General features: G+C 42.0%; 1 long non-coding RNA gene across 1 annotated transcript; it reads right to left on the bottom strand.

The window, feature by feature from the left end:
- Nucleotides 1–5,566: 5,566 nt before the first annotated feature.
- LOC132591189 (uncharacterized) lies at nucleotides 5,567–11,964 on the bottom strand. The gene is made up of 3 exons (XR_009556810.1): nucleotides 11,904–11,964; nucleotides 7,376–7,559; nucleotides 5,567–5,675 (listed from the first exon to the last, which is right to left on the bottom strand). It is a non-coding gene; the product is annotated as an uncharacterized LOC132591189 (long non-coding RNA).
- Between the last annotated feature and the right edge of the window lie 2,202 nt (nucleotides 11,965–14,166).

The following is a 14,166-nucleotide window of genomic DNA, read 5'->3' as shown; positions in this document are numbered from 1 at the left end:
ATTCCGCAATATGGAAGCAGCCACAGAAAAAGTATCTCTATCATGCCACCATCAACCAAGATGCATGATGTTGATTGGACCAATAGAAGGTGGTCACCCAAAGATCTTAGCACCTGGATAGGTTCATATAGGAAGATGCAATCCTTAAGGTATCCTGGGCCCAACCCATATAATTGGCAGCTTTTCCCCAGACTTGGTTCCCCAGATGTTGTTGGATGACTGATGGACAATTTCCATCATTAATGGTCATTGGCCATGGTGGCTGGGGCTGGTGGGACTCGGAGTCCAGCAGCATCTGGGATTTGAGATTGGAAAAGGCTGGGCTAGAGAATTTTCTTTGATGCTTCGTTGAGTATTTGCTGCTGTCATTGAACTATTGGCATCACCGAAGGAATAGCCCACTTAATGATTCCCTCTGCCTTTTTCTTCCATTGTGAATAATGAAGTCTTGCTCACAGCCTCAAGTTCCTTAGCAGCTCCCCCAAAGTCCCCTGTAAATGGATCCCCTCCCCCTCCCCACTAACCCAACACTGATAAGCGGAAGAAGAAAGGGCCTGTTGAGCTGGATGTTTTTTTAAAAAAAGGTTCTGAGGAAATTAGTGGCAGGAAAAGGTCTTTCTTTATTTGGAATGAAATACTCCTTCGATTAAGAAGAGGACAATAAATGAGGCAAGGTCACCAGAGTGCTTTTGCTTTGAGCAGAGTGACTTAAGTCTAGCTAGGTAGCAAAGAAAGGTAAGAGAGAAAGCAGATTTTTATCTTTTTTTGTGGCGAGATACAGACTTGATTATAAAAGCAGCAAGGGAGAGGAAGTTTTTTTTCTTTCCTTTTTTTAATTTAAAGAAGCCCAGGGATGATGGAGATCACATTCAATTCTGAGAGGAGGGAAAGAGAGAGAGAAGGAGATGAGTATGAAATGAGGCTTAATTTTAATGAAGCAAAATTCTCCATTAAGTAAGAAAACAGTTGACGGGGTAGGCAAGAGAGTGTGTTTGAAATGGGGATGGACCTGACATACTATTGTGCCTGAGAGGATTCATTTTACACCCCGTGATGGGTTGGAAGAAGGGAGGGGAAAGGCGGTGGATGTAGAGTGGAGGAATTTTTTGATAAAGAGTTTTATGAAAATGGCAGCTAAGAAAGGAAAATCAGAGATCAGAATGTGTGCATGCAGCCTGAGAAAATCTATGTACACATGGCTTATGTCTCCCCCGCCACTCCAGGTGTAAAACAGATAGTTGATACTGTTATGGAAATCACCCTGGTGACAGGAGCAAGCCAGCAGTAAAATACACTTAGCAAGTTGGAATTAACTCTTTATAAGCAAAAACAGGAATGTCAGGCCTAATGAGCACAGCAACTCATCTCCAACAGATTTTGCCCCCATGAAGCGGTTGCTAAGACTGAAGGTCCCTGCATCCCCACAACTGCCTAAGTCCCCTCCTCTCCAGGGTTTTCCGCATGCAATCTGAGATTCAGGGCCGGATTAAGACTTTTAGAGGCCCTAACCACCCCCACCCCCACCCCACAAATAATAAACCATAAAATAAAATTTTATTTTTTGAACTGAAACAAAACCTACAGTAAGATGGAAAATAATGTTTGTTTTTGTATACTTCCACTTTATATATGACAATTTTTCTCCTACATTTTCTAATTGCAAAGTCTTTGATCAGATCCTCGAAACTGATCTTACGTAACATATCTGCTTCTAAACTTAGTAGAGATAAGGCATCCAGCCTGTCTTCTTGCATAGTTGTTGTGTTGAGATTTTTTAAATATACTTCAGCTAAGAAAATGAATGCTCAGCTGAGCAATTTTTGACCATTAATGTAAAAAAATCTAACAATGGAAAATTTCTGTGGTTCCCCCCTTCCATTGATGCCCTAAACACCTGCTTAATTGCTTAATGGTTAATCCAGTCTTGTTGAGACTGTGCCTGTGTGAAGCTAACATCTCCTATGCCCTCTTCACACCTCTCCTAGTTCTGGGAGACAGGGGGGAAGGTAAGCTTGCTGTAGCAGGACAAGAAGACACCTGTGTCTTATCACCAGCCAGACTCATCTCTGCCTCTTGGCCTCCCTTCTCTCCTGCTTTAGTTTCTGCCCCTGATTCTGGACTTCTCCTTGCCACAGACTCCCCCACTCACTAATCCATGTTCTTCAGATTCCTCCTCTCAGTCTTCTCCCTCTTCTCCCACCACCAATCCCCTGGCTCTGAGCTTTCGTCCCTTCGGAATTCCCCAGCTGATTCCTCCCACCATTCCTCTATGTCCAACCAGTTTGTGACATCAAGCTGTTGAGAAGCATATTTTTAGGTCTCACCTTATTTTTCTAATTTTAAGTTGTTTTAAACTGTTTTTAATATTGTATAATATTGTGCTTTCATGTTAATGTTGTGTTTTAATTGTTTTAACACACTGTAGGGCAAAGAGTAGGTATTAAATTGTAGTTGTTGTCATTGCCATACTATCTCCCCTCCACATGCATTGAAAGAAGGTCTGAAAAAAGGGGAATAGATGCAAAACAAAGACTTCCCCTAATGACCTGTTTATTGCACATCTATCCTAATTGTTGTTGTTGTTTAGTCGTTTAGTCGTGTCCGACTCTTCGTGACCCCATGGACCATAGCACGCCAGGCACTACTGTCTTCCACTGCCTCCCGCAGTTTGGTCAAACTCATGTTGGTAGCTTCGAGAACACTGTCCAACCATCTTGTCCTCTTGTCCTCTGACGTCCCCTAATATGCTTCCACAAAGGTTACATGGAAGCCTTCATCCTGATCTTTTTGTTTGGAGGTTATGTCTTTCTATCCATGGATCATTAAAAAGGTAAAGAGACCCCTTACCGTTAGGTCCAGTTGCGGACGACTCTGGGGTTGCGGCGTTCATCTCTGGGTCATGTGGCCAGCATGACTAGGCCGCTTTCTGGCAAACCAGAGCAGTACACGGAAACGCCGTTTACCTTCCCGCTGGAGTGGTACCTGTTTATCTACTTGCACTGCATGCTTTCAAACTGTTAGGTTGGCAGGAGTAGGGACCGAGCAATGGGAGCTCACCCCGCTGCGGGGATTCGAACCGCCGACCTTCTGATTGGCAAGCCCTAGGCTCTGTGGTTTAACCCACAGCGCCACCCCCGTCCCCCATGGATCATTAGCTCATACTTTTTATTGCATTTTCCCGTCTCTTTCCAAACCACAAAAAGACTTATTGTTGGGCCAGAGTGCTTTAATTGCACACATTTAAATTTATGGTATGTACTGTAATTCAATCACTTCCACAGAATACTGACAGTGTGGATGCACCTTAAAATCACTTATGGGATGGCTGAGAACATGCCTACCAAAGAATGGAGAATTATGGAAAGTCTGATATCTAGGAGGGAATGTGTTTATGGAGATGGAATCTAGGATATGTGATTTATAGAGGTCCCCCTGCCCCCAATAAAACCCCTCACACACAGTCACTGCAGTGACCCATGAGCTGGCACTGACTGGAGCACCAGCCTCCTGCTACTTTTTGCTTGGCTCAGTCACACAGATGGCAAGGAACTCTTGGCGAATGCTTTCACTTTGTTTCTTCTTCTGGTTCCTTCTGATCATTTATCTGTGCTTCTTCTTCTTTTTTGGCACCAGAGAATCAATGTGGCAATCTCCCACAAACAGACTGTTTGGGGAAAGGGAAAAAAAACATTGTATAGCCCTCCCCAACCCCAACCCTGATCTTGGCTGCTCAGAACAACTTCCATTGGCTTCAAAATGCCAGGCAAAGCTCTGCTTTCCCTGCCCACGTGGTGCTCATCATTTGCTAAACTATGCAAGCTTAATCCCCACCCCCAAGCAATGCGGCAGCATGCCTATTCTTTATGAATATAACATTAATTAGGTGTTGTTTTTTTAAAAAAAAAAACACACACACACACACACACACACACACACACACACACACCTAAAAATCATATTTATGCAAAGCAAGCTGGAGCAAAAGACACATAAGTGCCAATTTACTGGTTTGCAATCTACAAGTAAACAACAAGACTAGTCTTGAGAGAAGCAGGGAACAGGTGGGCCAAGTGAGAGAGGTGGGCGGTGGCTTGGAGTGCCTTTGTTTAGGATAGATTTGGCAGCCAATATGCCATTACTTCCCCCCAGCTCCATTCCAGTGGGAAGTTCAGGACAGGACTTTACAGTGCTGGTCAGCTTCCCTGAAATGGGAAGTGGATTCCATGCTCAAATTGTAGGATACCAAATGGGGCTTGGGCCCCTGACCTTTGGCAAATGTTTACTTACGTAGATTTCTTGGAAATATTTATGATTATCATCATCACCATCGTTATTTCCTAGCACAAATACACCATTTACAACAAATTAAGCACAGCATATATATGAACAGATATATATGAACAGCATATAGAGCAATAGGTCTGGCCTATTCTGCTTAAGACATAATGAAGCACCAAATTTGTTGAAATTGTTCTTAAAACCGCACATTATCCTATTGTTCCAGAACGTACTCCATTTCCTGAAAAACGTTACTCATTTGCCCTCTTTTGTTATTTTAGTCCATTTCATCAAATGCCCTAATTCAGTAGAGATTTAGATTTAGATGAATGTCTATTGAGATATGATGTATGTTGTAAAACTGACTAATAAAGGCTGCTTCTCAGCCTTTTATCTATAGCACGGCAATCCAGCCTCTCAGACCAAGTGGGCCACAAAAATAATTTGACACAGAACGCGTGGGCCACACACTGAATTAAGTTTCCATGTCATGAATTAAAGTGTTTTGTAATATAGTTAATATTATTTAATATGCACAACCACCAGTGGTTGCTGGTGCCTATTGAGATTGTTGAGGTGGAAGGAAGGGAGTCCAGGTGATGCCAGAGCCCAAGAGACAGCAACAATGAATTCTAGCTTTGTCCCCACCCTCTTCATCCTTTCTGAGTTCAAGGGCCAACACTAAGGAGGAGGAAGCTGACAGGCCTTGCTTGCCACCCACTGCTCTGGTTGTTAAGTAAGAAGCCAGGCGGGTGGGGGCTTCTTTCACCCTAATGGGCCAGCCTTCACCACTTTGCTGCACATTTCTTTCATTTCTAGATTGGCAATGGAAAGAGGGAAGGCATCACCACTTAAAGGGTTGATTACAGGCAGTTTCTGAATCCTATTTTACTGTCCCTGGAGGCTTAAGGTATCTTTGCAAAAGTCTGTTTTAATTACAGTTTGCGTGTTGAGTCGACATTGCAGGAGTGGGCATGGCAGGAGAGCTATTGCACGCAAAAGGGGTTCTTCAGCACACAGCTGCCTTTCGGTCTCAGTTCAGTAGATGAAGGAGAGGAAGGGGATCTGGATCCTCAGAGATTCAGGACTTTTTATAGAGAAACGGAACCATGGCTTGGAGAAACAAGCAGAGGCCAATTGCTGGGGGCGGCGGGGAAGCAAACTGGGAAGATAATGTGGGAATAAAGAGCCAAGAAAGGACCAAGCAGGTTTTCATTTCAACTTTTAATGAGGAAAAATAAATAAATCCAGAAATCGGAATGATTAAGATAAAAAAAGAGAGAGAGAGAGAACTGCTTTCTTTTCATGGTCTGCTGAAACCAGGCTGGCAAAGCAGAGCTGCTAAGATGACAGTGGGAGGCTCCTTGTATTTAATTACTTCCAGCATGACTCTGTGGCTGAAAAATATAAAAATAAAAACACTCACTTGGGAGCTCCTACAGGGGGAAGACAAGAGGAGCAAATAGAGTGTGGCTGTACTTACAGTTCCATGTGCTAAATGGGTTGTGCGGTCCCTAAGCTAATGTGTTTGCTAATGCCTCTCTTTTTGCTTTCTGCAACTGTGGGAAATGATGCAGCCTGAAATATTTGTGTACTGGGGATGCCCAGCACTGTTGCCTAGGGGTCTCTCTGCTGAATATTTTCATTGGTGCCATAATACAGAGGATAAGGTTATCAGTGGCTACTAGCCATGGAGGCTGCATTATCTCTCCACTGTCAGATGCACTATGTCTCTGATACCAGTTGCTGGGAATTCACATGGGGGACACTCCGTTGCACTCAGGCCCTTGGGCCATTTTGAAAACAGATGGGTCACTGGTTACACTTGTTTATACCTAGGGCAGGCTGCCAATTCTCCCCATTCTCCCCATTGCCCCACCAGAGAATAAATTGTTTCTGGACTGACAACTTTAAAGAGCGGCTGATAAGGTTTTATTGCAGCTTGAAGAAATACATCTGGCAGCAGCTAGTAGAAAGGCACTTGGTACAGGGAACCATCATCTCCCAGAAGCATGTTGATCTCCAACTTGTTCAGTTTTTGGAATCTTCTGAAAACTTGTTTATTCACACAGGCCTCAGTGATACCTCACATTGAGAAGAGCTCCGGTTACTGAATTTATGGCTCCATTTTAATTTGGAATTCTTATCGTGGTTTTCTGGTTTTAAATAGTCTAGGGAGAGTCCCTGTTTCTGATTGCCCCCTTCTCCAGTAGCAGTATTCAGTTGTTGGTTGTGCTTTGCTGTGTTAGGCTGCAGACTCAAGGTCAACGAGAAGCTGCACTATGTACTCTGTCCAGCTTGCACACTTCAAAAACATGTTCTAATCCATTAGTCCAACCTGGGAAGAAAAATACTGGTAACATAATTTGGTATTATTTTTGTTCCTCTTACTGAATAGCATGACATTTGGCACCCATTTTGCATTCCTGTGCAGATCTGCAGCTGGATCACTTGCCCCAACCTTCCTGTACTACTAGTAATCACAATAGGGATGAGATCCTGTAGATACACCATTGGGAATATTCCTTTCACAGAAGACATTTCTCTGGGCTGAAACATCTAGTGTGACTTCCTTTGGGGTGAAAACCAAAGGTTGTGATTCCACCAAGTGGGAACCCTAAGGTGTCCTAGTTTATTTAACCATATCAGCATGTGAAACATGTGGGTTGCAAGTGGTACCTAGATTAAATATTGTGAAGTAGACACTTGCATGATGACTTCTATATACATTTGGCTCTACATGCAGTAATTTAACCTACATTTTTAACATGCCAATTTGAAAAAAATTAAAATGATTGGTTTGAACCTGGGTTCTGATTAACCTGGTTATCCAGTTCGAATCACTAAAGCAGTGATCACATTATTGCTTAAGGATAGTTCACAGTACATACATGGCTTTCATTCTTTAATTTCTTACAACCTTGATTAGCTAGACCTGTAGCCTCCAGATGTTGCTGGACTCCAACTCTCTGGCCACCAAACAGGGTTAATGAGAGTTGTACTCCAGTAATATCTGGAATGCCATAGGTTCCCCATCCCTGCTTTAAAACCAACAATGGTTTAATGTGAACCAGTGAATTGCTGAAAAAGTACTTACGAAATTCCTTCCTCATACTTGCTGCTGCTGCACCACAGACAAAACCACCAGGAGTTCAGCTTGTCAGGTCATCCAAACCCAGGTTCATGGTTGGTTTCCTCCAAACACCAGCATGCTGCTTGTGTCACATTAAACCAAAGTCTGTGGTTATGTGTGAACCTGGCCGCCCCATATCACCTGTTGTCTGAGATAAGAATTTGTTATAGTAGAATGGACACTGGCCACTTTCCAGCAGTCTCTTATTTCTTGTTTGTGGAGGCTGCAGTTCCCCTCCCTTTTTATTCTGTCTCTTTACTTTTTTTTTTGTTCTTCCATGTTTTTGAAGTGCACATTGCAAACCCTGTGGGGGTGGATGAAATCAACGAAACTCCCTGAGGGGCAGCAATTTGTTGGTTGTAATTATATTTTTGTTACTTGCAAATGAAATGCAAAAAAGAAAAACCAACACAATTAAACCCATATTAATAGAAACAGATTGGCATAGCCACGGGGATGAGAGAGTGAGAGCATGTGTTTGTGCGTGCTGTGGTCCAATCCTAAAAGGCACTGAGCACTTCTAGTCTGCACAGTAAAATGTGGGCTAGCAGAACTTCTTGCATCTTATGGGAAGGATCTCAGGCCTGGGCAGGATAAGGCTTTAATTTGCCAATCATCAAAGCCATCATTCTGCCAATCTATCAATTATCAACGCTTAGGCCTGCCACTGGGTAAATGAAAATAGGGTCTGTGTACCAATTAATATCATTAGAGCCCCTGAAATTAGAGGCAACACGCCTGATTTCTTTGGGCATGATGGAGGCCATGCAGTCCCCAGCAAAGTGATATGATGGACCTGTGGCTGTTCACATTTGGTTCAGTTTAAATCCCAAGCAGGTAAATGGTTCACAGGAAGAAGTCATGTGACTGAGTGGTTCTGCGACTGAGCGCATTCTGCGCCAAAATAATATAAATGATTTACCAAGGGAGTAGCTAAATGCTGTTCATGTTCATTCAGTGCTTCCTCCAGAGTCAAAGATGAGTCAGCAAGCCCCCCACCATCTCCATTGGTACAGCCAGGCCCAACAGCTACTTGGCTCATGGCTAAGAATTGGGGAAATTCATCCATTTCTTCTCTCTGCCAATTTCCCATAAGTTGTGTCAATTTCTCATGTATTCATTCATAAGTCACTTCCACCCATTTCTCCAGGTGCTCTAATTACTGAGCCACAGCAAATGTTAAAATACACATTTCATCACAAAATACTTACTTTAAATCTGTACTTTTAACACAACGTATGCATTTCTAAATTTACTTTGCCTGAGAACTATATGGCAAAGTTCAGGGAAGTGTGAAATCTGAAGGATGTTTATGCTCTAATCCATATATCAGCCCAGAAGGTGTAAATTAGGTCGGTTTGCTTTTTAAAAAAAATGCAGACGGAATGAAATTTTCCTTCATTGCTACGCTGACACGACCAGAACCACCTTCATCAACAACCACTTCAACTGATTTAAAGTAACCATGACAAGTGGCCATCCAACCTCTGCTTAAAAACCTTCAACGAAAGAGAGTCCACCACTTTCTGAGGGAGTGCGGCTGACAGATCCCATAAAAATCACATTAAAGCAGCCATACATTATTTTTAACAAAACTTGTTGAAAGCAGAGGGTCTTCATTAGGTGCTCAAAAGACAAGAGACTGTGCCTGTCTAATATTCGAGGGGAGGGTACTCCAAAGGGAAATAGACACAACACTAAAGACCCAATTCCTATATTGTGCATAAAAGACCTCTGGACACCACAATTTAAGAAGGATGTTGACAAGCTGGAACGTGTGCAGAGGGGAGCAGCCAAGATGATCAAGGGTCTGGAAACTAAGTGGAGCTGGGTATGTTTAGCCTGGAAAAGAGGAGACTGAGATATGATAGCCATCTTCAAATATCTTAAGAGCTGTCACATGGAGGAGGGAGCAAGCTTGTTTTCTCCAGCTCTGGAGGGTAGGACTCAAACCAATGGCTTCAGGTTGCAAGAAAATATATTCCTACTAAACATTCAGAAAAAAAAAACTTTCTGACAGTAAGATCTGTTCAGCAGTGGAACAGACTCCCACGAGAGGTGACAGACTCTCCTTCCTTGGAGGTTTTTAAACAGAGGTTGGATGGCCATCTGTGGTGGATGCTTTAGCTGAGATTCCTGCATTGCAGGGGGTTGGACGAGATGATCCTTGGGTTCCCTTCCAACTCTACAGTTCTATGATTTTTTTTAAAGAATAATTTATTAGATTTTCCAATTAAACACATTAAACACATTACACAAAACAAAACATTCAAAAAACAAAACACACAATTTTTCTCTTTTTAACAATTATTTCCATATCTCTCATTCCCAATGCTCTGCCGAACTTGACTTCCCTCCCTCCCCTCATTTGGTTTTCTTTCCAACTCTTATCTCGCAGTTTCTTTGTTCCTTCCATTTAAAGTCAATTCGTAGGATTTATTTCAGTCCTGCAAGTGTCTTTAAACTTCTGCAGTTTTTTTTCCATATAGTCCACAAATTTACTCCAATCTTTTTGGAACCTTGTTTCCCCCTGGTTTCGGATCCTGCTAGTCAGTCTTGCTAATTCCACATTTATGTCTGCCACTCTTCAATGATCGGTAAATCCTGAGTTTTCCATTTTCGGGCTAGCAAAGTCCTAGCCGCGGTTGTCGCATACAAGAATATTATATGGTCCTCGTTTGCAATCTCTTGTCCAATAAGTCCTAATAAAAATGCCTCAGGTTTTTTGGGAAAGGTATACTGAAGAATCTTTTTCAGTTCATTATATATCATTTCCCAAAATCTTTTAACTTTTTCGCACTTCCACCACATATGATAAAACTCTCCCTCCTTCTCATTACATTTCCAGCACATTTTATTACTCATCCTATACATTTTAGCTAGTTTTGCTGGTTACAGTTCTATGAATTTATGATAAGGTGATGCCTTCAGGAGGCCCTCATAGGGAGGGCTATATAGAGGGTGAGACAATCTTTCAGATACTGTGGTCCAAAGCTGTATTACAGGGCTTCATACACAAAAACCAACACTTGGAGCTTCACCCAGTAGTTTCAATGGAAGCCAATGCAATTCTTTCAACTTCAGGGTAACATTTTGAAGATATCCTAACCCAGTGTTTCTCAACCAGTGTGCCTCCAGATGTTTTGGGACTACAACTCCCACCATCCCTAGCTAGCAGGACCAGTGGTCAGGAATGATGGGAGTTGTAGTCCCAAAACATCTGGAGGCACACTGGTTGAGAAACACTGTCCTAACCCTATGAGCAGCGGCATATCTAAATAAGTGGACATTTATAGACTTCCTGATTCACAAGGAGATGTGTTACTGAAGCCCCACAGAAGAAGCAGTGGGGCTGGGAACAGAATATAACTATCCCCCTTTGCTGTTGTTGCAATTTTGCCTACTACAAGGGGTAAGATGGAAAGATCAAAGGGGAGAGGAACCATTCTTTGTTCACAAAGGCACTTAACAACACAGCTGGTGCCCAAGTGCTTCATTGCATGGGAAGCCAAGACAAGGAGACATTGCATAATAGATTTAAACATTCCTGGCATGGGATATATTTAAAGTGCATTCATACAGTACTTTTCGTAACAGCTGCCACCATAGTGCACCTGAGGACTCTAACCTGATCCTTAACATGAGTACTTAGTACTTGATGCATATGTTTATTATTATATCTGTCAGCTAAATTGGAGTCAACAGGCAATCTGCATAAACATACAATGTGCAAAGAAAAAATAAAGACTATTTACTATGCAGGAGCCCAAAGGAGACACAGAAATTTTAGATTTCTGCTTCTGATGTAATTGATATGAAAATACAGTGCTTGCCCTGAAAAGAGAAGATCCCATGCTGTGAAAATACCTTTCCTGGCCAGGCAGAGACCAAATAATAGCAAATTATGAGTGCAAAAATATTTAGAACAAAAAAGAGAGCGAGAGATAGAGAGAAGGAGAAAGGGAGAACAAAACCAAAGAGGAGGAAGAACAGGATTTTGCTATATCTGAACCAATCCACAGCTTGCAATCTTCAACAATTTGTCATTTTGAGCAGGCCACATGAGCAAGCTATGAATAAAATCAGTCAATTTAACCCCCAAAATCAATGCTCTTTTGTAGAGCTGCTTAAAATCTAAGTGGAAGGGAAGACTTTGAAGCTGATTTCCACTAGTAAATGCACCACTTATGGACTGTTTGATTTGAGCTGAAGTCTGCTCAGTTTTCCCAGTACCCAGCATCTGATGACTAATTAGCAAATTGGGTGAAAATACCTAAAAGAAGCAGGGTTTTTGTTTTATATTAAACATGAACATTATTGTTATAGCACCCACTAGAGTTATAGCTAGAATTTCCCCCACCAACAGCTGTAAACTTTCTTCAGCATAAAAATGCTGCAGATCAGATCAAAGGCCTGTCTAGTCCAACATCACGTTCCACACAGTGGCCAACAAGATGCCTTTCAGAAATCCCTAATGCAACAGCTCCCTCACCCGTTCCTGCTCCCCAGCGCACAGTTTCTGAGCTGGAAGATTCCACTTAGCTTCCGTGTCTAGCAGCAGCTGATAGACAAATGTGCACTCTGTTAGCCTGCTTAATCCTTCTTAAAGTAATTTGAGCTACTGTCCATGATGGCACCTTGTGGCAGTGGATTCCATATGTGATGGAGAAGCTGTCCTCTTGAATCTTCTAATCAAACTCACTAGGTGACTGTGGAGTCTTATAGTAATATTTGAGAAAGGATTTAAACACACACACATTGGCTCCCCCTGGCTATGATTCATTTCTTCTATCGGCCTACAATGCTTACACATTGCAGACAAATCTACACAGTGCTCTAATGGGCTGGAATTTTCTTTTCCTCTCTTGACAGGCATGTTTACATGGAGAAGTGACAGTGTATGTGTACTTGATTCTTCTCCTTCTATTAGTCCCCCGCCCAGCAAGCTCCCTATGCAGAACTGTATGTTTACCTACACAAAACTACATGGGAGAAGGAAAAAGGTTTGGTGATGAGGGCGGAGTTCCAGCAAATAAAAAAAACTTAGTAGGAAAGCATTAACCCGCTTCGGTTTTTTGTGAAATACCACATGCTCCTGTCAAGTTTTTGTTTATAATATTGCTTGTGTCACTTGTGATGTAAGTCAGACTCTGCTGGTTCCCTGCCCTAACATTTTGTTGCATGAAGAAATGGACAAATCTATTGATTTGTGGATTGTTGGGTTTTTTTGTTAAATGCTCATGAAAATTTATAAATTTCTCCTATAAAAATATGTCTATATGCAGTTTTGATTCATATACACATATTTGCAAACAAATTCCCCCTGGTATAATGCATTTTTGTATGTTGTTTTCACTAATGCATGTGTTTCTATGCAACTTTACTCTGCCACATGCTTTGTGGGGTATATAATTCTTTGCTGGGGTATATAATTCTTTGCATTGTAAAATTCAGAGAAGTGCAATTTTTAAAGGACGGGTGTGATTTGGTCCACATATTGCTTTGAAAAGCACAAATTAGGTAAATCTGCATTTCAATATGAACTGAATTGAATTTCTTCATCAACCTTAGTTACACTTAGATCTCAAGTGTGTGCAATGGTACCCAGTGGGTGATATTTTTCTTTCTGACAGTACGACAGAGTTTTTCATTGCTTAGCTCAGACTAAAGGAAGCTGCCATCTGGACATTCTTTAGAGCCAATCATCTACAAGTACAAAACAGTGTTGTTCTCAAAGTTTATCCTGAATCCCCCACTCAAACTTCTCCATCAATCAATGAGAAAAGAAATTACATTTGAGAAGTGCTGTTTTTCTAGAAAATGTAGGTGCTGGAGCTCACCACAAACACCTCCCTTGTTCTCTTATAATGGCAATGGCACCCACCTGAGAGGTGCCAGAACTGAGTTCCGGCTGGGGGAAAAAGTCTTGCATTTGAGAATTTTCAAAGAGGAGTGAAACTTCCATTGAAATTCTCTTGGGTGGGGTATTGCTTCTGCAAAACAGCAGAGATCATCTCAGGTTCATGAAAGCACTAAATAGCAAACCAGTCTCATTTATCCTCTACCACAAATGTCCTTCTAAAACTGGAGTGGATGAGTGTTGAATGAAGATCTAAGTGCTATAGAGGTCAGAGCACCTACCCCTGAGAAAGAGGGAAGAGTTACATAGTGAAGATTGAAGTAAATCTGTTTATCTTTTTGCCAAATAAGCAAGAGGATAAAGGACTCTTGTTTTCGAAAAGAAAATAATGCCTGTTGGGAGGGCATCATAGTTGGGGCATCACTATAGAAAAGGCCCTGTCACTTGAAGCCTCCACATAAGCCTTAGAAAGCAGGGGCACCCGAAGCACAGCCTCCAGTGAAGATACCAATGTCAGACAAGTTAGCCTAAATTTCTCTTTTGGGAATCTTTACAAGTTAGCAGGAATGACCATAGCTGCCAAGTTTTCCCTTTTCTCGCAAGGAAGCCTATTCAGCATAAGGGAAAATCCCTTAAAAAAAGGGATAACTTGGCAGCTATGAGAATGACACCCAGATCAGGGATTTGCCTGAGACCACTGGCAACAATTATTTGCTAAGGGGTATAGTGTATATCTGTGGCAGAATTGGAAACTGAGTTTCGGCTCTGTGGCTTATACTTTTTCATAAACTAAACGCTTCCCTCCCCACCCTCAATTTGATTTCACCTCCTCGGGTAGCAGCTGCAATTCCAATTTATTTTTGTTGTGGTTCAGGCTATTTACAGCTAGATGAGT

Source organism: Zootoca vivipara, chromosome 15 (assembly GCF_963506605.1).
Source record: "Zootoca vivipara chromosome 15, rZooViv1.1, whole genome shotgun sequence".
Lineage (NCBI taxonomy): Eukaryota > Metazoa > Chordata > Lepidosauria > Squamata > Lacertidae > Zootoca > Zootoca vivipara.
This window is presented reverse-complemented; position numbering and strand designations above follow the sequence as displayed.